We start from the raw sequence: 23968 nt of genomic DNA on the forward strand, positions 1-23968 counted from the left end.
CCGGTCTGCCGAGCTATGGTTACGCCGCTGTCGAATCTGACCTATGACTGGTGTGGTCCCGGCTGTCAGTCTCCTCCTGGTTCCGTCTTCTCCTGCAGTGTTAAAACTGTCTGCATGCCGCCTCCGCTGCCGCGCATACAGGTACCCGCAGATCTGCCCCTTGTGCGGTCCCCGCTGTCAGTCTTCTCCTGTCTCCGTCTCCTCCTGCAGTGTTAATGAAAACCGTCCCTCACAAAATGGCTGCCCCCATACATCAGACAGTTTTTCAGAGGTGCTAGAGGAGGCGGTGGCCTCCTCTAGCATCCTTAAAAATGGTCTGCTATTAGGGGCAGCCATTTTGTGAGGGTCAGTTTTCATTAACACAGGAGGAGACGGAGCCAGGAGGAGACTGACAGCCGGGACCGCACAAGGGGCAGATCTGCGGGTACCTGTATGCGTGGTGGCGGAGGCGGCATGCGGGGGGAAGAGGGGAGGTGAGGGGGTATTTAACTTTATTTGGGTGGGCGGTAATGTGGGCGAGGCAGCCAAAATCGGCAAGGGGGCGGCGACAATTTACTAGTTAAGCCACTGGGTTAGCTGCCACCCAGAGTGAAAAACCATGCCTTGCGTAAATCAGGGAGTGAATTGTGAATATATTGCTTACCGGTATCCTGTCACACATCCATATGCAATTGGTTAGACCCTGCCAACCATGGGTATGTCGACCATTCATAGTTGTCGACCTACTCACTGTCGACCATAGGGTGTCGACCTAATGAATGTTGACCTAGACATGGTCAACTTAGGGTTCGGACACCACGCAATTCATTCACCGCTGAATGATTTTTCTAGTTTGTGCAGATGTAAGCCTGACCCTTCCATTTAGAATGCCACAGTTGGTTTAGGCTGTTAAGAATATCAGTTTATGCATAGAGCAGAAGCAGCAAGCAAATATTAGTCCTCTGTAGCCCTGTACAGTAATAGTTACAGCTTAAGCTGATCTCCCCTAAGTATCACTTACTCCTGGCTAAGCTATTTTTTAGCACTACCTACTGTGGCATTCTCATACAAATGTCCAAGGAAATATTAAACCTAACTGTGACAATTTTTTTTTGTGATGTTCCTAATTGCCTTCATCCAAATAAGACGTTTATTCTACTGTACAGGTCTACAGACATAATATTTCAAACATATCTTTTACTTGTTTCAGCACCTCATGTTTCTCCTTGTGATGGAGAACTTTTAGTTCAGTATTTAATTGAAATATTAATCAGCCCAAATCAGAGTCTGTGCCTCGTAGTATTTCCACAACTCAACTACAGATATTAAAATCCAACTTTGACTTTAAGTGGGAAACTTATAATATCAAATATTTAGCGGTAGTGATTTAATTAAATCCTTCAGATCTGTTATGTTCTAATTATAATTTTTTTATACTCCAAATGAAAAAAAGAATTGACATTCTGAAGATTGTCTTACTTATGGCTTCAGAGACTCAAAATAATTAAAATGAACAGCCTACCCAGATCTCTCTGTATATTTCAAACCACACTATCCCTGTCCCCTTTCTGACTAATTATGGGGAACACCAGCAAAGTATATTTGAAATGGGTAAAACATAAGATCAGCTGGGATGTCTTGAATTATCAAATGTATTAATTAAATTCACCAATTATCAAAGGAAGTTTATAGACACCATCTGTATTACCTTTAGGGATAATGCTGGCACTTTCCAATTAATTTAAAGTAACCACATGTAATAGCATACCCCTCAATTTTGTTGCTGTGACAGTCCTGTTTTCGTCACTATGGTGGCATGGTCAGAACTCTGCTGCCATGGCTATAACTAGGTGTTTGCTAGTGGATGTGCCCACAGTACTGATGTGCCCACATCATGGCGTCTGATGGCTGCGCAGTCTTCTAGCAGCGAGTCTCCTTCTCCGTGTCTGCCAGCCCACTCCTTCTGCTTCCTCCTGTTTGCCTCCGCTCGGCCATGTTGTCTGCTGCCTCCGCTCGCCCGCCCTGTCTGCTATCTACGCTCACCCGGTAAGCCCCAAAAAAGACTGCTTTTAAGCAGTTCCCAGCGTCAGGAGGCTAATCCCAGGATCCTGGTAATCCCGGGATTGACAGTTTTTCAATCTTAAATCCCAGGATTGAAAAAAATAGGCCGGGGTTGGCCTCTCTGGTCACTCATTGGCAGGTGACACCTGGGCGTGGACCATACCCCTGCTGTATGACCAAAATCTGCACTGGCTTCCATTCCCCTACAGAATCCTCTTCAAACACCTCACACTCACATACAGGGCCATCTCTAATTCCATTGCTCCATATATCTCTAACCTCATCTCCATTCATTCACCCTCCCGCCCTCTATGGTCAGCTGACGACTGTCGTCTCTCCTCCACCCTGATCACTGCTTCCCATGCTAGAGTACAGGACTTTGCCCGTGCTGCACCCCTTCAGTGGAACGCACTCCCTTGCTCCATTAGACTCTCCCCGACCTTGCAAAGCTTCAAACGGGCACTGAAAACTCACCTATTCATCAAAGCGTACCCTTCCACTGCATAAACCAGTTGGTTCTCCGACCCCTTGCCTGTTTACATCCTGCTATCTAACCACCACCCCCTCGCTTGCACCTCTTGTAATCTGTCTGTCTCCCCTTCCTACTAGATTGTAAGCTCCTCCGAGTAGGGCCCTCTTCCCTCCTGTTGTCAAAGCCCTCTTCTCTTCACATTTCACTCACAGCTCTCCTATACTCCAACACTCAGTGACCATCTTCATACTCATCTCCATCATTGGCCTCAAGCCTCTAGTTGTATGTTGATTGAGTCCTCACTACTTACATTTAAGCTGTAATGTGTATTGAACTGTGGTGCTCTTTATTTGTACTGTATTTTTGTTATTTATTCAATGTTATGCCAAGTTTTGTCTCCCTGTATTGTTCCTTTGTACGGCGCTGCGAAACACTTGTGGCGCCTTATAAATAAAATTATAATAATAATAATAATACCCCACTTGTGACACCACTTCCTCACATCAGTTAGGTAGCGATTGCTTGCTGATTAAATATTCCAAGAAAAGTAATGAGATGAATCATTTATTTTCTCCAATATAAGTTTCTTCTTTCATGCAGGGTATTCAATTGAATGCGATGTTGAGTTTCTCTGGGAATGTGCTGTAAACCCACAACTAGAGGAAATCTGACTAAACTAATGCGGCGATTCTAGTTGCGGGTTTACCATGTTTGCTAACAGCATTACTCCTGTCTGAAAATACAGATTACATTACAGTGACTTAGCCCTGGATATTAGGTAAACTGCATCTCCTGACTTTTCTGGTTATTCATACCTAGTGACAGCATGGCTGGAAATCCCAGTATGGGGGATAACTGACAGAATGTGTAAGCGTATGGCTCATAGTACACATCCGTGAGGCCACCCTCTCATAAATCCTGCTAAGTTTGGGAACCACTGCATGTTTTGCATACTCGCCTACATTTTTCTCTCCTCTCGGGGAGAAGCCCGGAGAGGAGAACAGATAGTACAGATAGTACATATCAGGGGCGCGGGACGAGGCTGACATCACCAAGCCCCATCCCCTTTGGAAGTCAAACGTGCCAATTCAAGGGTCTGTGGATTGGTGGAGGGGCTAAAATGACGCAAAATTACGTGATTTGCATAATTTTAGCCCAGCCCCCTCACCGTCAAAACCCGGTATTTGGTGCAGTGGAAAAGGAAAGGGAGGGGGGGGTTTGGGAGGGGACCCGATTTTCTGTGATCCCCACCAGAGCACACAACTTATTGCCAATGCGCTGTGACTCTACTCCCAGCCAGCTCCACCGGTCATGCATCAGTCTCGCTACTATGAGGCCTGGAGCCTGAAGCCACTGTAGTCAGGGATAGAACTGTCCCTGCTTTGGTGATGAGGCAAAAACACCTGGAGCTGTCTAAATCAATGGCTACAGGCGTCTAAATGGCCAGTGCAACTGACTCATCCAACAGTACCCAACACATATGCAAACTACCTTAAAGAGGGATACGATCATTAGGTTGACCCACTGAAGGTCGAGAAGCCTTAGGTCAACACCTGAAATAGGTCGATTTGGGTAAGGTCAACGGGGTCAGAAGGTGGACACGAGCAATATGTCCTCAATGGGAAGGTCAACAGAGATTTTCATGCCCTACGATCCACTACGGCATTGTGGAAGAATAAAATAGTGACCATCCAAGCGGACATTGGCCATGTCAACCTTCGGGACAAAATACATGAAAAACTCTTGCCGATAATTTGACCTAATGCTTAGCCAACCTTCCGACCCTATGGCCCATTTTTGGCCCTCTATCTACAGGCAATAGGTTTCTTTAAGAAGTTTAGAAATTATTATTGGCGGTCTCATCTTCTGGTTGTAAAACTATATTAAGGCCCTCATTCTGGTTGAGCTTCACAGATTACCGAGTCCCAGAGTGCCCACCCCGCCGAATTGCCGCCTTACATTCCCTCACATGTCCCACTGCTGGAGAAAACATTTGACGGTCGCCGACCATTGAATGATTTCTCCAGGGCTCGCAAATATAAGTCAGTAGAGACTGTATTTGTGGGCTTCCGGTCGAAGGCTCTCCCCGTGCTTGTGCCATGCCGATGGTGCATGCCGGCATGGGTGCTCACACAGAAGCCCTGCACATGCGAATTACTGATTAAGTGCATGTGCAGGGCAAAATCATCGGTCCCCCATCGGAAGCTTTAATAAAAGTAATAAAAAATAAAAAAGAATAAAAAAGAAGGGCAACTAAAATGAGGCATGGCCTACAACAGGGGTAGCCAACTCCAGTCCTCGAGAGCAACAAGCAGTTCACGTTTTCCAGCTCACCTCACAGGTGCACTCATTACTGACTAACACATTTTAAACAATCCACAGGTGGGGCTAAATACTTCACTTGTGATTCTGTGAGGAGACCTGGAAAACGTTAACTGTTGGTAGCTCTCAAAGACTGGAGTTGGCTACCCCAGGTCTACACCACACAACTTACCACACAAAGTCTAAAAGTCTCTATATGCATAGTTTGGAGCAGAGAAGAGAAAGGTGGGACATGATAGAAACTTTTATTTATACCAGGATTTTTAACAAGATCCAGGAGGGAAACATTCTAAAAAGGCAAGTAATAGAACATACATACAATGAAACTGGAGGGAGTGAGTTTCAGGGGAAATCTGAGGAAAAATTACTTCACAGAAAGGGTAGGGGACAAGTGGAATAGCCTCCCATCAGAGGTGGTAGATGCTAAGACAGTAGAACAATTTAAACATGCTTGGGATAGATATAAGGGTATCCTCACAAAGAAATAAGGATTAAAAAGGGTTTGAGATAATAATATGTTTAAAAAAGTGGCAAAATAATCCAGGGGCGGATCCAGGATAAAATGACAGCGGGGGCACCATGATAAAAAAGGGTTTGGGTGGGGGAGGGGCGGTGTTAGTGGTGCCAGTGTACATGCTAAGAGAGCGGCAGGAGAGGGTGGGAATGGAATTGAAAATAGGCCCTGGCATTTAAAGTACACAGGCCCACCATGGCGACAAAAGTGAAGGATGTAGTTGTGCGCGCGCCAAAGGCACGCTCCGGAAAAGGGTGTGTGGCCACTCAACAGGGGGCGTGTCAACACCATATACAACTTCTACACATTATGCAACAAAATACTAGACCCCATTATACTTGCCCCTTACACATGATGCCAAATGGAATGAGCTAAAATTGACATAATGCCAGATGGATTGAGCCAAAATTCAAATAATGCCACATGGATTGTGTCAAAATTCACATAATGCCACATGGGTTGAGCCAAAATTTACATAATAACACACACGGATTGAGCCAAAATTCACATAATGCCAAATGGATTGTGTCAAAATTCACATAATGCCAAATGGATTGAGCCAAAATTCACATAATGCCACACGGATTGAGCCAAATGCATAAAATGCCATACGGATTGAGCCAAAATTCACATAATGCCACATGGATTGAGCCAAAATTCACATAATGCCACACGGATTGAGCCAAAATTCACATAATGCCACACGGATTGGGAAAAAATTCACATAATGCCACATGGATTAAGCCAAAATTCCCATAATGCCACATGGATTGAGCCAAAATTCACATAATGCCACACGGATTGAGACAAAATTCACATAATGCCACATGGATTGAGCCAGAATTCACATAATGCCACACAGATTAAGCCAAAATTCACAATACACTTCATAAACAGGGACATTGTCTACCAAAGGCTCGCATTAAACATTTACACCATAATGTCCATTACACGTTAAATTACATGCCATTATGTCCATTATGTGTTATGCCAAACACCATAATGCCTATTAAAAATTATGCTACATAAGTGCTGCTTCTCTACATGCTCATTGCCAAGGGTTCCATGCTCATTGCCAGAGGTTCCATGCTCGTTGCCATGTGGGATTACATGCTCATTGCCAAGGGGGAATACATGCTCGTGGTAAATGGGGGACAGCCGCCGCCAGGCAGAAGTGATAGCCACTGACAGTGGCAGAGCCTGGCTGTATTCAGAGCACTGCAGGTCCCGGCTATTTAAAATAATACCCCTTTCACACCAGAAAATGCATTTCCAGGTTGGCCCCTTTTACACCAGCCTAGTCCCTGCATTTTTCTGGTGTGAGGGGGAGAGAAAACCACCCCTCCCCCCTTTAACCAGTTATCTCATTTAACCGGCTATATCTTCGGAACCAACTGACCCATTTACATGAGACAAGTATTATATTGAAGAACTTTTGAGTGGGCTTTGAATGATTTTGGTCCAGTGAAACTGGAACGTTTGGTTCCAGAGTAATCTGCCCTCAAAGAACATGAACAGCCATGAAATTACATTTCAAAAATAAAAAAATTGGTTTACACGCAATATCTCTTGAACCGATTGACCGATTTGGACCAGCCTGGTATCATATTGAAGGCCCAGCAATTTGGTATTGAATGAAATCAACCACAAGCTTCTGTGATGCCAGGGCGGGAACTGGCCACCGGGTGGGGGTCGGAATTGACGGGTCCCACATTATCCTATGGGAAAAAACGTTACAGGTTTGCCAGGTGATATCTCCGGTTCCCGGGGGGCTAGAGACACGGAGCTGGGCTTGTTGGAAAGCCCTGGTCATCAGCTACAAAATAAATGACAGGGGGCACTTGCCCAGGTGACCTTTGTTGCAAACTGAGTCTTATGGGACAGGCTGGTTCATGCGAGTATGTATGAAGGCACATCGGTAGTTTTACCAATCCATACGTCACAAGACCACAACTTTACCGGTATGTATACATACTGTATTTCAAGTGGAATATAAAGATATGAGTATGCCCGCTCGAAGCAAAAGCTTTGAAAGCTAGTCTGCTACCTTCTGTGTTTGTGCATGTGTGAGAAACAGTGGCGTAACTATTAATTATGCGCCCCCTGCCGAACAATTTGCCAGCGCCCCACCCCCAGTAGGGTTAATAACCCCCCCCCATAGGGTTAATAAACCGGTTCTCCCGGCTCCTGCTGCTTATATAAAAAAGTGACATTCGGAAAATTGCTGGCCGTATACTGCAGACCGTTTTTAAGGTTACTAGAGGAGGCCGCCGCCGCTTTCGTATGGGGGCAGCCATTTTCTGAATGTCACCTTTTTTTATAAGCCGCAGGAGCCCGGAGAGCCGGCACCCTCAAGACAGAATCACCGGCGGCAGGAGCAGATGTCAGCGGCTAACTATAGCCCTGCAGCCCCGCCTCGGCGCCCACACCATCTGAGCGCCTCCCCGCCACCGCGGGGGCTGCGTGGCTATAGTTACACCACTGGTGAGAAAGAGATGTAGTTTCACTCTCTGCCAGCAGATGGCAGTGTTTCGGAGACTCAAAGACACTAGATATATATAGATGATATCTAATGGAATTTTGTATCAAGAGGCATACAGACGGCAAGGGGTTATTGTGTTTGAATGAAAGAAAGATTGTTTCATAATCAGCATAGTCATTTGTTCTGGATGGAAGCGATGGTTTATCACATGTTGGACATTTTGGATGTCAAAAGGAAATTGTTTCTCATGCAAAGCGAAACTGACAACTTTCAGATTTTGCTTTTGCCTTCATCTGCATAGTTAGAATATACAAGTGATTGAACTCGACAAAGCTGTATAATTTTTCAACCTTAAAAAACTATTAAAATCCAAAGATTTAATGTTCACATTGTCAGAGAAATAATTATATATACGGCACTTCAAATTACTTATATATTCTTTACTCCTTGGACTGAAAACGTTCCACGGAAATGTAATTCACACTGAAACAAAAGGATGTGATTACAAAGGCCTTCGTGATTCTGCACTCCCTTTAACATCCAGAATTCCTAATTAAAATAATTTACAGAGTTAAGACATTCGTTCGTTTGTGAATTGTCAGAATGTAAATGGAGTCCAGATTGAAGATTCCGTTTCCTAAGGCGGAGAATCATGTCCCTCAGCATAATTTGAAATGTTAGAAGGAAATTAACGCTTTGGATGAGTTCTTGTTGTGTTTTATGTGTTATCTTGTCCAGCGTTACTTATCTGAGATAACAGAACTGTAGAACCAATCATTATTTTAGTAATTGACCAATTCCAGCAAACATCTGTCAGATGCGCAACACTTTTTGTCAAACCGCTGAAAAGTTGGAATTGGGCTGTGATTCACCCCCACAGATTAGCGATGGGCATTTACGTTTCTGATCATTGTCTTAAATAACGTTCTTGAGACTTTTCATACCGTATGTATTACTTTTAATCAAAGGTACAGCTTAGTCATTCTCATGACATAAACCTCTTAAAGGCTGACGAATGTGTGATCTAATAGATGCCATAGACTAGAATAAAAACAAGGAACAAGAAATTGAGGAAAAGGGTCCGCTATTTAATTAACAGACACAAAAAAGCCCAGGACTGACACAATAGGTATTATGAAACTCCTACACAGTTACATTAGACCCCTAGAGCCACTACAGAGGGTCTTCTGTCTATAACAACTGCCTGTTGATTCCTTTGTGTTTTATTCACACACTGATACTTAGGATGCTGCCAGATCATCATTAAGAAATATTGTACCGCCATTACCCCGTACCACCTGCGCATGGACAGAGACCCCGCACCCCCCAAAACTGCCTGCCACCTTGGAAGACTTCTAACGTCTGTCAGCGGAGTGCAGCGCACCCAATGCTACCCATAAGTGCTGGATTTCAGGAACACTAATGTGCTGTGCGCCTTCAGCCCATTGGCAACGAGCATGCAACCCCCGGGAACCAAGTATGTAGCCCCAGGGACACGAGCGCCAAGCCCATCTGTGTCCTAGGCTCGGCGCTCTGCAGGCTGCACTGTGTATTGTGCGTGCCTGGGGGGCCGCCGATTGGAGGAGGCGGTGTGTGGCCGCCCCCACACCCGCATCATCTGGGCATTTGCATGAGAACTTCTCATGGGAATGACCATGAAACGCCGGGCTTTCCCATATGCAAATGGCCCATCCCGCCACCCCATGCCCTTCCACGCTCCCCCCCCCCCCATGTGCAGACGCACACCATCGGACCCCTTGCGATCGAAGGGGTCCGAACGAAAGGACCTGAAAAAGGCCCAAAATGTGAGCATTTATTTAAAAATCAGTGCATTGGAGCAAAATTGCAGGAAAAAGCATTTTGCAATGTTCCCGGGGAAGTGTCATATAGTCCCAGTAACAAGTATAATGTGTTTTCACACCATGAAAATTGCCATAAAAATACGATTCCTATTTTCCTACTTTCTGTAAAAGGTGAAAGCACTTTCTACTAATTACCTACCGACTACTTACACCTTGATGTTCTGTACATTACAGGCAGAACCCTTCACTAATGAGACAGTTTTAAGGTGAAATCTAATGGAAGCCAAGCACAGTTTTGACAAACAACGGACAGTTCTTCTCCGCATTCTAACTTGGCTGAAAAACCTCATTTCTGTGGACTAATATTTTTTAAAAGAAAGCTTTATTCCTCTGTGTATCTAATAAAGTCAATGTTACGTGCAGTCAGGGCCGGATTAAGTTAGATTTGAGATTTATTTTGTTTCTGTGAGTTGTTTTGTTACCGGCTGCATTATTTTTACACTGCACTTTAGATTTCAGTGTAAACCAAATTTAACTCTATCTGCAGATATTACATCTACCCCACCTGCAGTGCACATGGTTTTGCCCATTTTCCAAACAAATGTGTACTGCGATCACATCTGAATAAGGGCCTAAATCGCCAGAGGGCCCAGGTCACTTTAGACATGGGAGCCCCCTCCCACTTGTCATTACTGGCTGCATACTGCACGGGAGAATATTACAGTGTCAAAACAGAAGTAGTAAAGGTGGTATGAACGTGGTCAATGGGTAACTGCAGGGGGGGGGGGGGGGTATTAATATAAACATATATATATATATATATATATATATGTGCAAACAAACAGACAGTGTATGGGTAAAGTAGTGTCTCTCAAAGATAATACCAGTCCCAATAGTAGGCGTTCTTTTCCAAGTTGATTCGAGAGTCTCCTGCTCTCTGAAAGAATATACAGGTTGAAATAGATCTGTAATAGATGTGGGCGCTCCAAATAGTGCAATTACCACTTATATAAAACAACATTTTTGTTCATATGACACGAACAGATCAACAGATGGGTCACGTACTAAACAGGGCAGCTCACAATTGCCGCAAGTTGAACAGCATAAAATGGTGTGCAACACCTTACATTTGTCAGACGGGTTACACTCTCTCACTCCAGCTCCATAAACACGGTAACGCTAGGCCACGCCCCTGCGCGTTTCGTCTTGGAGGACTGCGTCAGAGATATATATATATATATATATATATATATATATATAAATACCACATGAAAAGCTGTTATTGTCCCACTGTACTTTACTCTGTAGGAGCCCTGACAGGCTCATTGCTGCCTCTGATTAAAAACCCTCCCATGATGAGGCCGCTGCTGTGTTCCATGGGCCTGAGATGCATATGATAAGCTCCACCAAGCAGAGCTCAGCACAAGCCTCTCAGCCTCTGACTTCTTGTGCAAAGTAATGCACTGCACACTTGTGCAGTCAGTGTGCCTTGGCTCCCGAGGCTCAGCACCATTAATCATTGTCACATTGGCAGATAGGTGAAGCTGCAGCACTACCCCACTGCCATGCAAAAAACCTTTAGCTAAAAAAAAAAAATACCTGCCAACCACAGGGGGACCCTCGATAGAGGTCGTCCCAGGGGTACAGTGAATTTTACCTGTTTGTGAAGCCAGACTCGATAATGGGGGTTATTCAGATCTGATCAGACAGTCACGAATTTGCAGCGTAGAGTGAAGCCACCGCCCCACCAAAGTTAAATCCTCCCAATGCGAATGAATGTGCTCACTGTGGGAATGGCTGTGCGCGCCTGCATCTGTGCGACTATGTCTAAACCCTATCGTAACAGTCTCACCATCTAATGATTGTTATACTGGGCACAAGTCATATCAGGCACTTACTCGGTGGTGCGATGAATACCGGCATATCTGGGCCGGAGCTGACGTCACACACACCCTTCCCTAAAACACTCAGGCACACCTAGCGTTTCTCTAGACATTCCAACCGGTTACCCCCCCCCCCCCCAGATGCCTGCTTACTGTCAATAACCTCTGCGAATGGCCAACAATCAGTAAAAGTAGCAGGCTATCATTGCCGGATGGCCCCGCACATGCGTACTGCGACTCATACACATGTGCAGTCTATCGATACTCAGCCTCTGAGCAAAATCACTGCCGTGCGAGCAGGTCTGAATAACCCCCAATGTTTGTTGATTGCAAAAAGAGCAACTGGCCAGATTTCCACACTTGTTGGAGACTCCATTATCAAAACGTTAAAGTTTACTCGTTAGTCCGTTGGTCCCAGCCAATAAGTGATGGATATGTGAAGCATGGAACGCACCAATCTGCCATCCAATCTAATGATGTGTACGGTTTATGCACAAACATTATGTCCCTTGTTAGCTGTACAAACTATATAACGTATCATGTGACCCTAGCTGTCGAGACAGTCATCGCATCATGTGACCCTAGCTGTAGAGACAGTCATCGCATCATGTGACCCTAGCTGTAGAGACAGTCATCGCATCATGTGACCCTAGCTGTAGAGGGATACGGTTCGTTTTATCGAATGACATTAGGTCGAATGTCATTTGGTCGACCCCACTAGGTCGAATGTGTAAAAAGGTCGACATGGGTTTATGTCGAACTTCCGACTATGTCGACTGCCATTAGGTCGACTGGGGTTAGGTCGAATTGCTCTTTTTGGGGGTTTTTTGGCCGAAATGTCAACAGTGTCGACATGGACACTGTTGACATAGTGAATCGGACCCTCGCTTCGCTCGCAATGCTTCGGGCACGGTGGCTCGCTTTGCTCGCCACAGCTTTAATAACCTCCTCCACGCCCTAGTGGATGGTAGGGCATGAACCACCGCCTGTCGGCACATGTCGGCACAAAAAAACCCCCAAAAAGAGCAATTCGACCTAACCCCAGTCGACCTAATGGCAGTCGACATAGTCGGAAGTTCGACATAAACCCATGTCGACCTTTTTACACATTCGACCTAGTGGGGTCGACCAAATGACATTCGACCTAATGTCATTCGATAAAACGACCGTATCCCCTGTAGAGACAGTAATCGCATCATGTGACCCTAGCTGTAGAGACAGTAATCGCATCATGTGACCCTAGCTGTAGAGACAGTAATCGCATCATGTGACCCTAGCTGTCGAGACAGTCATCGCATCATGTGACCCTAGCTGTCGAGACAGTCATCGCATCATGTGACCCTAGCTGTAGAGACAGTCATCGCATCATGTGACCCTAGCTGTCGAGACAGTCATCGCATCATGTGACCCTAGCTGTCGAGACAGTCATCGCATCATGTGACCCTAGCTGTAGAGACAGTCATCGCATCATGTGACCCTAGCTGTAGAGACAGCCATCGCATCATTTGACCCTAGCTGTAGAGACAGTAATCGCGAGACCCCGCATACAGTATGTAGACAAAGAATATCCATTCTTTCCTCCATTCAATATTGTACCCTACGGTACCTAAACTGTTTGTGGACAAGTAGAGGCTGCACAGAGAGCCTTGCCCAAAGAGGCCGGGAGTAGAGTGGCCAATCCCGGGATCGGCGGGATCCCAGGATTTGGCCTAAAAAGCACCGGGATTTGAATCCCGGGATTGGACCTCTTCAATCCCCTGTCACCCTCTTCCCCCCTCCATTACCCACTGCCTCCCTCTTCAATCCCCGCCACCCTCTTCCATCCCTCCATTACCCACTGCCTCCCTTTTCAATCCCCTGTCACCCTATTCCATCCCTCCATTACCCACTGCCTCCCTCTTCAATCCCCGTCACCCTCTTCCATCCCTCCATTACCCACTTCCTCCTTCTTCAATCCCCCGTCACCCTCTTCCATCCCTCCTTTACCCACTGCCTCCCTCTTCAATCCCCTATCACCCTCTTCCATCCCTCCATTACCTACTGCCTCCCTCTTCAATCTTCCGTCACCCTCTTCCATCCCTCCATTACCCACTGCCTCTCTCTTCAATCCCCCGTCACCCTGTTCCATCCCTCCATTACCCACTTCCTCCTTCTTCAATCCCCCGTCACCCTCTTCCATTCCTCCATTACCCACTTCCTCCTTCAATCCCCCGTCACCCTCTTCCATCCCTCCATTACCCACTGCCTCCCTCTTCAATCCCCCGTCACCCTGTTCCATCCCTCCAAGACCCACTGCCTCCCTCTTCAATCTTCCGTCACCCTGTTCCATCCCTCCATTACCCACTGCCTCCCTCTTCAATCCCCCGTCACCCTGTTCCATCCCTCCATTACCCACTGCCTCCTTATAGCATGTTACTTTACTTGTTGTGTGCCACTGCAATGCTACTGTGCACTTGCCAAAGTGATGGCCACTCTGCCGTAACTTGCTGGGGTCCCATAATGATTTTTATTGTCTGACCCGTCCCATAGAAAAATATTTTGGGAACCGCTGGTGTATGATATCCTGGTGGGGAGGATGCCGGCGGTCAAAAGACTGACCCCAGCATCCTGATACAGAGAATCCGAGAGAGGTTGAATTAGTTCGCTCACCCTTTCCCCTACCCTCCTACCCCTAACCCTTCCTCTCCACAGCATTTCCGTAACCCTCCCCACTAGTGCCTAAACCTAGCCCCCATACCCTTCCACTTAAACTTATTCCCCCTGCCCCACAGCTTAACCCTCCCTTCTCAGTGCCTAAACCTAACCCCACCTCCCCACAGCCTAACCATAACCCCCCCCCCCCCCCTCCACACAGCCTAACCCTAAGTCTCCCCACTAGTACCTAAACCTATCCCACTTCCCTGGCCACACGCTGGCGCGCCTCGCTCACTCACCAATCAGGATGCTGCTGCTGGTATCCTGACCACCAGAAAGCTGAATGCATTCTCAGCACAGGTGTGGTTATTCACACTTTTAATAATAATATATGATATGAGTTTAACCTGGATATTAATGTATGCATTTTCTACATTAAAAAGGCTATGCACACACATACACACACACACACGCACGCACGCACGCACACACACACACATACACACACACACATATCTATAACAGATATACAATATAGTTGCAGACAGATTGTCACATTCTGTTCGGCATTTCTCAAATAAAGGTAAATTGTGCAGAAAGTGTGTCTGACAGCTCTGACAATGCAGTGCAGCACTCATGAATAAATCTATATATAAAGTACATTTCTGCATTATCATTAACAGGTACACGTTATGTTAGAATCCATATGTGATGCTTCCCAAGGAAAAGATGTTACAGTTGGATCCAGGGGGCGCGCGCACGAGCCACTCTTGCGTGCCCCGTGGCAACCGAGCTTCCCCGCCGCCTCCCCTGCCACCGCTGGTCCACCTTGCCAGCCCGAACCCCCCCCCCAACCCTGCCTGTCTCCCTGAAGCGGAGACGGGCAGGAAGACGCTGCCCAGCGGCCGTGATACTGGGACGCGCGTGCGCATTAGACGCACGCGCGTCCCCGTCTGCCGGCGCTCGCCAGAGGAGAGGATCTGGCGGGTGCTGGGATTGAAAGAGGCCGACTCCATCTGTATTTGCTAAATGTAGAGTCAGTCTGGCCCAGTGTCCATGTCGACAAACTGTAAGTCGACATAGAAACTGTCTAAGTGTACCACGTCCCCTCGCATGCTTCGGGCTCGGTGCCTCGCTGCACTCGGCAAACTATTATATTCTCCATGCCACAGTGGATGGTAGGGTAAGAAATATTGCCTACTGGCTGTCGACTTTTTTCTGGCAAAATATAGGAAATATATATATTTTTTTAAAACAACATTTTTCATTTGAATTTATATAACAAATTTGAGCGACGTTGGCATTTGTAGCCGATATTTGGCACGTCTCTCACAGAGATGTTGTCACTCAGGGGGATACCCATCTGTGCTAACCTATGGACAGGGCCACCAAGAGAAATCCTGGGCCCCAGTACAACAACTTCCTGGGGCCCCACGGACGAAACTCCCCGCGGACCCATTGTTACACCACTGCTTACAAGGTGGATACAGGGACAAAGATTTACACCATAATGCCTATTACACATATCACACACCCATTACATATTATACCACATGCCATAATGCTCATTACACACTATGCCACACATCGTAGTGGGAAGTACACATTATGCCATACACCGTAATACCTATTACATATTTTACCACATGCTATTATGCCCATTACATGTTATTTCACACACCGTAATGCTCCTTGCATATTAGGGGGTTAGCATTCTCATTGCTATGGGATTAACCTGCTCTGCAAGGGGATCACATTCTCTGCCAGGGGTTAACATGCTCTTTGGCATGGGATTAACCTGCTCTGCCAGGAGGTACATGCTCTGCCAGGGGTTAACATGCTAGTTGCCATGGATTAACATGCTCTGCCATGGGCTACATGCTTTGCCAGGGGTTAACATGCTCATTGTCATGGAGTTACAGTACATTCTCTGCCAGGGGTTACATGCTGACTTCCAGAGTTGGATCTCAGCCCCAGCAGCATGCAGGGAGGCAGCAGACACAGAGCAACCAGCCACCCACCTTCCATCTTGGAACACAGTGACCTGGACATCGGTGGCACCTGCTGCTGCTGGTGACGGCTGGGATAGGAATGTGGGGAGTAGGGTGGTCTGCGATTCTGCGGAGTGGGTGGTACTACCATGGAAGGTGGCCTGTCTCTGACCCAGTTCCTCCCAGCACCCAGGGACTACCTACCCTAAGTATCCTCCTGTCGCAGAGCCACGGTAAACTCCTGTCACATGGCTGGCTCTCAGCAGGCCATGGAGTGCCTCAAAAGGACCTCTGTGATGCTGCTGCCCCCATGCAGGCCCACGTCTGCCCACATCCGCAATCCCAATGCCGCCGCTAAACAGCTGACTCCGGCACACTCAGACCCACCAAATAAAAAAACAACTGTGTGTCCAGACCAGGGCCCCACTGACAGGCCCGGGCCCGGGTAAAGTGTACCTGCCCCCCCCCCCCCCTCTCGGCACCCCTGGCTATGGATATACTTAATTCCAAAACAGTTGGTGTGCTTTGTGGACCACTTTTGGGAACCTCTGAACTTAATGAGCAAGAAAAAATAAATATTCGAAGCAAGGAAAGGGCACATAAGGTACCATGCTTGTTAGATAACAGTGGTATATGTAAATACTTTCAGATGCCACAGGATTTTATCAACAAGGTTTAGAGGTAATAATACTATACTAGAGAGGGGCGCTGGTGCCGAAGATTTGGATTCGTCGCCGGGATTTGGATTTGGCTTTGTCAAGCGGCTGTGAAAGGTTTTGGATTTGGATTTTTTATTAAATGGTCAAAAAGCGCCCAAATCATGTAATGTTTGTGTTTTTCCCCCCTAGAGTAATATTAACCTCAATAACATTCATTTCCACCCTTTCCAGACAATTTTGACCACAGTTCACAATGTTGTTTTAATTCAGTTTAGGCCAAGGTCTGCAGCAAGCTAGCTGGTTATTAACGCACGGAAATAAGGCGCAGCTTGCACAACACTGCATAGAGGCAGAACAATCACACACGGAACTTCTGACAGTACAGCATATTTTATTTATTTATGGACGGGGCTTGTATAACTCTGCGTGAAGGCAGAACAATCACACAAGGAACTTCTGACAGTATAGTATGTAGTGTATTGGGGTGCAGTGCAGCACACCACACACTACAAACAATGAAAAAAAATACTGAAAAGCTTACTGACAACCTGACTGTGTAGTGGGGTACAGTACACTGACTGACAGCGTCTGCCCTCTGCTCACTGACACAGCCTGCTTAACACACGACCAGTACAATAACCTAGCACAAACCCCTGCACTAACCCCTCTGCACAGCACAAATCCCTCTGCACAGCACATCACCCCTCTGCACAACACATCACCCCTCTGTACAACACCCCTCTTCACAAAACCCAGACCCCTGCCAATCACACCCCAGACTACACTGCAGAGCTGTGCGCCGCTTCTGTAATCATGTGCCGAAAATGGCACCAAATTCTCGGGAGACCGAGCCTTTAAAAATTCGGCGTCTTGCGAGAATCCGACTCAAGTTTTACGTGTTCAGCCGCGCTCGGGTTTCCAAGAAAAGTTGCAGGCTTGGGGGGGGAAGGGGGGGGGGGCGCTTTTCGGAGCAGTTCGGTGTCCACGGAATCCGAACCGCTCATCTCTATACTATACTATATAATATTATGATATTAAATATTCAGTCAAGTGTATGTAATATAATTTACTGTCGTGTCCAGTTCTGTGAATCAGACACGCTTGATGGTTTCATGTACGTACAGGAGGATGGAGCCATGCACCAAGGAAGTATTAAGGGAATATTTACAAATTCTTACAAGGATTAAAAAGACTTTGCATGCCCTGTGGTTTGGTCTTTCCTTGTTATAGGTTTATTAGTTAGGGGATTAAAAAAAAAAATCTTTTGCTATCTCTCTTCATGCTTGCCCTGTTTCTGCACTGTAGCATAATCCTCTTCAATTATAGCAAAGCACTCGGCAATGACTATCTTTGGTTAGAACTTTAACCTTCAAGCTTTGTACCCACTGAGAATTTATTCATTTCAGAAGACTAAATAAAGATTAAAATGTGTAATTTCAATTGCATGAAGAACCCAACAAGCAGAGTCATGAATTATAATTTAGGTTCTCCAAAGTGTTCTCTTTGTACTTGAGGTCTGATTCAGACCTAGTGGCAGTTTTACAAAACTTTGCACAACTGCACAGGGCAACACCACTTTGCTTGCTGGGTCCCTCCCCGCAATGTGCCCACAAAATTTAAAGGAATACTGCTACAGGCCTTCCCCCTGAGTGGTCCGGACACACTAGCATTGTCCAGACCTCAGTGGCAAGTGCAGGATTTTTAAAAGGGGGGGGGGGGGTTCCAAATGTAATAAAAAATCTTGCATTCTGCAGTGCATTGGAGTAAGTATGGGTGTCTGGGGGAGCGGTAACAGCCCTGAATATTGGTCTTTTTATACACTGATACTGTATGGAATACAGAATTAATATTAAACAATACAGATGGGCTGTTTCGAACATTTAAATAAGATAAGTGGTCAGGAAAAGGTTAAACATATCATAATAAATAAACAAACATAATAGAACCATTACTGCATTTTCTAAACTCACAATCTCCCACTTCATGGTAAGGCTCTTGTCTCTTCCTCCTGGCAGATGCTCTCTGGTCCATTGCAATGTTTGAGAGCTCAGATCCACACATACAGTAAATGTGGTAGAAGAAGCTGGTACACTGGGCATGTGCAGCAGCTCTGCTCTGTCCCATACACTGCATGATGTGGTGGCAGCTCGATTGATCATATTATAATTTAAACCAGGGCTACTATTGTCATAATTAAAGGCACTTGCCAAGAGGAGGGGGGTTTCCGGGCAACCAGAAACCCACTCTGCGTTTGTCTATGGACCTCTCCCACAAAAAAACTGTGTCTCACACTTGCAACTCCGCGTCGCTGCCCTCGGCCAGCTCTGAACATGCAATCGCCTGGATGCAATAAGTGAATAGCGTTTTTTTGCACTTCTGAGGCCCTAAGTCTTACTGCACAAGTTGGGTGTTACTGTGTGTGAACTATTTGCATACCTCCCAACATGACCCTCTCCAGGATGGACACATTGCTCTGCTCTTGGACGTCCCTCTTAATGCATGACTGCTATCTCCTATGGTGAAGCACCTTTCTTATTAGTTAACCTGTTCAAAAACAGGTGATGGCAATCATAAATTCATATTGAAGTCCAAGAGCAGAGCATTGTGTCCCTCCTGGAGAGGGTTATGTTGGGAGGTATGTATTTGTAGGGGGAAATCAATTGTTCTTGCTCCCTGATCTCCCATCTAAAGTGGCAGGAGATCTCACGGGCAATATTCAATTTAAGATATGATTAAATATATGTTCATCAGGAACCATACCAATAATTCATTATCTTCTTGTAAGGCCAGGTTGACAGGAAGTACAGTAGGTCATCTGGAGGTTCATTAGACCAATATGTTAGACACACCACTATATCTTGACAAAGATCCACTGTGGGGAAATGTAAAAGCACTTGCTGTATATGTAAATACTGAAGAACTATCAAAGGGATAATACTCAGCAAGGCTCTATTATTGTCACCATGATGGATTCAGGATAACCACAAGGACTTGTTGGGTGTATAGCACCTGTGTGATCTGAGGCAAAAAAGGAACAGTTACTGAAAATATGTATTAATATTTTGGATGCTAGAGACGATACAGTACAAAAACAATACTACAATCACGATATAAAGAAGACTGAATTGAGGAGCCTCCAAACCAGAATCTTGTCTAGGGCCCCATGTGGTCTTAGGCCCTTATTCTAGTTCACTCGTTCGGATGTGCGTTTGTTCGGATAGGACCGAACGCACAGCACATCCATACGGTGAGCGAAGACACGCCTGCAAGGGCACCGCATTCGGTCGGACGGACTTCCACATGAGGGAGTGGCGTCGGTCTGCATCCACACTACCGTGTACGGACGGAACACAACAAGTTCGCACTGTCTTTCACCGTCCGAGCGGCTGCACAGCTGTCCGAACTCCCTCTGTTGGTTTCTTTCACAGCAAAGCACAAATCAGTACGGAACTCATGCTTCAAACCCTTTAAACAATTAGGCAAACTCTATGGTCTCTATTATTTTCGGGGCGCGCGGGGGTGTGTGTGTTTTAAAGTGTGTGGTTTGTGTTGTTTGTGAATTGATATATGTGCAGATTAGCACCTACACTTATGTGCAATTTGTGTCCCCACACCCTGGATAACATAGTAGAAAGGGTGTGATTTTTGTGACCTAGCAAGATGACATGTGGAGTACAAGACACTTCTTAACAATTTAGAATCAATGTCCCTAAACAGCATTGATGGATGTTAATGGAGAAATGGCCAGGACAGGCCAAACAGATCCAAACCAGGGATTCAATCATGTTTGTTAACACATCAGTGAGGTTCGAGTACATGATGGTATAGGTGCGTAATGACATATTGGTTATTTTAGCATACAGGTATGAGAGTTGACACATGTCGACTACTGTTAAATGTGACCAGTACTGTGTTAACAGGATAAACACAGCTACAGTATGTTATAAAGGTGTTCATGTAGTAATGGGGCAAAATAACGCATCATAGATATTAGCTGATTTAATGTCACTTTTCAAATAAATGTTTGGTCTCCATGTGCGGCCTGCAGTGACTGAATGGGTTAATGCATTCCTCTCAGTAGAGGCATGGGGTACTTAAAGTAAATTGACCAGAGGAGTGGGTTAGTATGGTGTTCAGGTGAAAGTTGTTTTGGTGCACTGCATACTAATTGCCCCACCGAACACGGTGCACATGAACTACTGCCCTCCGAGACAAAAAAAGCTACTTGTTTGATCCAAAATTTTGGATATAGTATTCCCTCTCCTTCTCCACTCCTACTGCCTAGATACACAGCACCATCATTCCCACCATCCAGTTCAAACATCCCGTCACCTAAGACCAGGTCTTCCTTGTTCATCCAGTCCCTTGTCGGGTTTGACAGAGTCAGGATCATGCAGGACCAACATTTATATGGTGTACACTGATGTTCTAAGGGATATCTGAACATACAGTAGTAGCATATAAGCATATTGGGCAGTTGCCAAGGTCTCACAATTTTTTGGGGCCTTTGAGCAGAGGTGGATGGGGGCCATGAAATCAAAGCGGCAAGGCATCCTTCACTACCTGGCTGGCAGCATGTTGATTTATGGAGATGGTGCTATCCACAAATAAAAGTGCTGATAGCCATTTGCTTATCCATCTAAAGATACCTTTATGGGACTCCTCTATACATTTGCTCCTAATCTCACCAGGGGTGACACCTTAAAAAAAGATACCTTTATAAGAATCACTCAGCTCTTACTGATGTGAGTCGGGTATGCATCCATATGCCATCTGGGGCGAAGAAGCTCCAGGAACTATATATGTTTTATATCATTTGTCATGAAGGTACTATACCATTGGTTGTTTTTAATTGTTTCACATTACATCTTTATCGTCAGGATATACGTAGTGAAGTGGAAGATTGACACTTCTTCGGTGGACAAACATACCCATAACCCCAAGGGAGTCTCCTGTCATTGCTATTTATGTGAGGCTAGTGCTATAGCGCCAGTGTGCATCCAACTTTTTCTTCCTTTACAATGTAAGGGTCTAAGACATTAGAACACCCATCATCATGGACAAGGGGTCACCTGAAAAAGCACCTTTTAGGGTATAGGACAGTCCCATGTCCTTGTCCAATAGTAAGTGTATTTAGAATTATTTGTCACCAGACATTGGGGGGGTGATTCTAATTCCCTCAGAACGGGGTGAATTCATCCCCATTCTGATGGTTGGGGGACCGTGCATGGTCTTTTATGCGCATGTGCAAGTCCCCTTTGTGAGAGGCTTGGGCGACTTACATAGTCACCGAGCCGCTGGGAGGGAGCGGGGCAGGGGCAAACCGGTGGGGTCAGGTTTCACGCATGGGAACACCCAGCATTTCTTGGGCATCCCGATAAAAAGACTGGATGTTCCCATGGGAATGCCGGGAGCGGGCGGATGATGTCATGTGATGCCTGTCTTGGCAGTCCCCGCTGACTTTTGTATGCAAAGGCAGGAGAAATCCTGTGATGGCCGCGGACCATGGAATGATTTCTCCTGAAGCGTAGGCATGCGAGGGGGTGTGTCTTCCTTACCCATCCCCTCGCATGGTAGGGTCGGGACTCGGCGGCGGGGCAGGGCGGGTTCTCTGACTACCGAGTCAACCAGAATCAGCCTCCACCCTATAATCCACATTTTGGGACTAATTACTTGATCTCCAATTTTTGTGTGAACGTTTGTTCTTTGTTGCACACTGTCCCTGTATCTGACACCTGTTACATTGTTACAAATGTTACAAAATGTTACAAATGTGCTGCGAAGACTGTGGGGAGAGGGAGGCCGCATATTACGTCAGCGGCCCTCCCTCCTGACAGCTGGGGAACGTCTGCGTTTTTTTGAGAACACCCACAATATGCTAGTGGCACGCCCCCAAATGACCACCCGCTGTCAATCAAACAGCAAGTGGCTCATGAGTACAGGTGTTCGGAGCTTGTGCCCGCACAGAGGGCTCACGTATGCGCACTGCGGGCCATGCGTATGTGCGAATTCGCAGCCCGTCTGAATCAGACCCATTTTGCTTTCTTGACCATCCCTTGTTCTTCATATTTACAGTTGATATTGCTGTGGTTGCTGTGACCTCTTTTTCATCAGTCTTAGTCCCAGCGGAGTTTTTTTTTTTTTTTAAGCTACGTTAAGGTTTAATTGTCATTAACTTTGGTGGAGTCATAAACCTCTAGGCAAATTATTCAAATGTTTTTTGCTTATTAAATCTGAAAGTTAGATATTCTTTAAAGCATGTTAATGATAATTTTCCCTTAACCAATGTCACTCTCAGAAATACTTTTATTTCCTAATAGAGCGTAATTCCCAGTAAGAACAAATTTATTCCCAAGTCTTCTTCTGCCGTTTGACACATTGCTTCTGTCACACTTATTTATACATTTGAGACGTCACACCCTAAGTACCAGACAGTTCATAATTATGCTTTATATCCCCCATAGCTGGAAATCTATTATCCACACACATAACCGAAGAACTACAGTGTTGCTGGGAAAAAATGATTCATCTCCAGTTGCTTCAAAGTATTTTTTTATGCTGCATTGCGTGTTATTAAAAACATAAAACCCGGTTTTACAGCTTCTTCGATATTTGTTATTTTAGCTTTAGGGTGATGCTCATTATTATCACATATTGGATTGAACATTAAAATGCTCAGTCTTATTCTGCACAATTACATAGTTAACAGATGCTACACATCTTACCCAGTCCTACCAGACCACGAATGACATCTCTAGAAATTTCTACTTCATTAATTCTTCATCTTCTCCTGTGACCTTCCTGTCTTGAGAAATGTTTTTTTCAACTTTAAGACTCAATTTTACCAACTGCTGAATTGGACTCTGCTGAAATGAATGAGTGTAGACAAATCCAATTCAGCCTAAAGAATCATTTTTGATAAAGGCTTTTGATGCTGTGCACGGCCAGTTGAAGGACGTGTTTTGAGATATGTCATCTTGTCTTGGATCAGAATTTGTCCTGTATCCAGTAAACGAACAATAGTCTTAAATTTTCGTTTTTAGTATTTTGTTTGCACAGTAGATTACAGTTTGTTGTCATCAACTTAAAATTGGCATTACAAGAATAGTCGCTGTGAGAATGCATGTAGAATCTATGGTACTTGTTTCCTATCTGGGCGCCCAGGTTTT

Source organism: Crinia signifera, chromosome 9 (assembly GCF_055691185.1).
Source record: "Crinia signifera chromosome 9, ASM5569118v1, whole genome shotgun sequence".
NCBI classification, from domain to species: domain Eukaryota; kingdom Metazoa; phylum Chordata; class Amphibia; order Anura; family Myobatrachidae; genus Crinia; species Crinia signifera.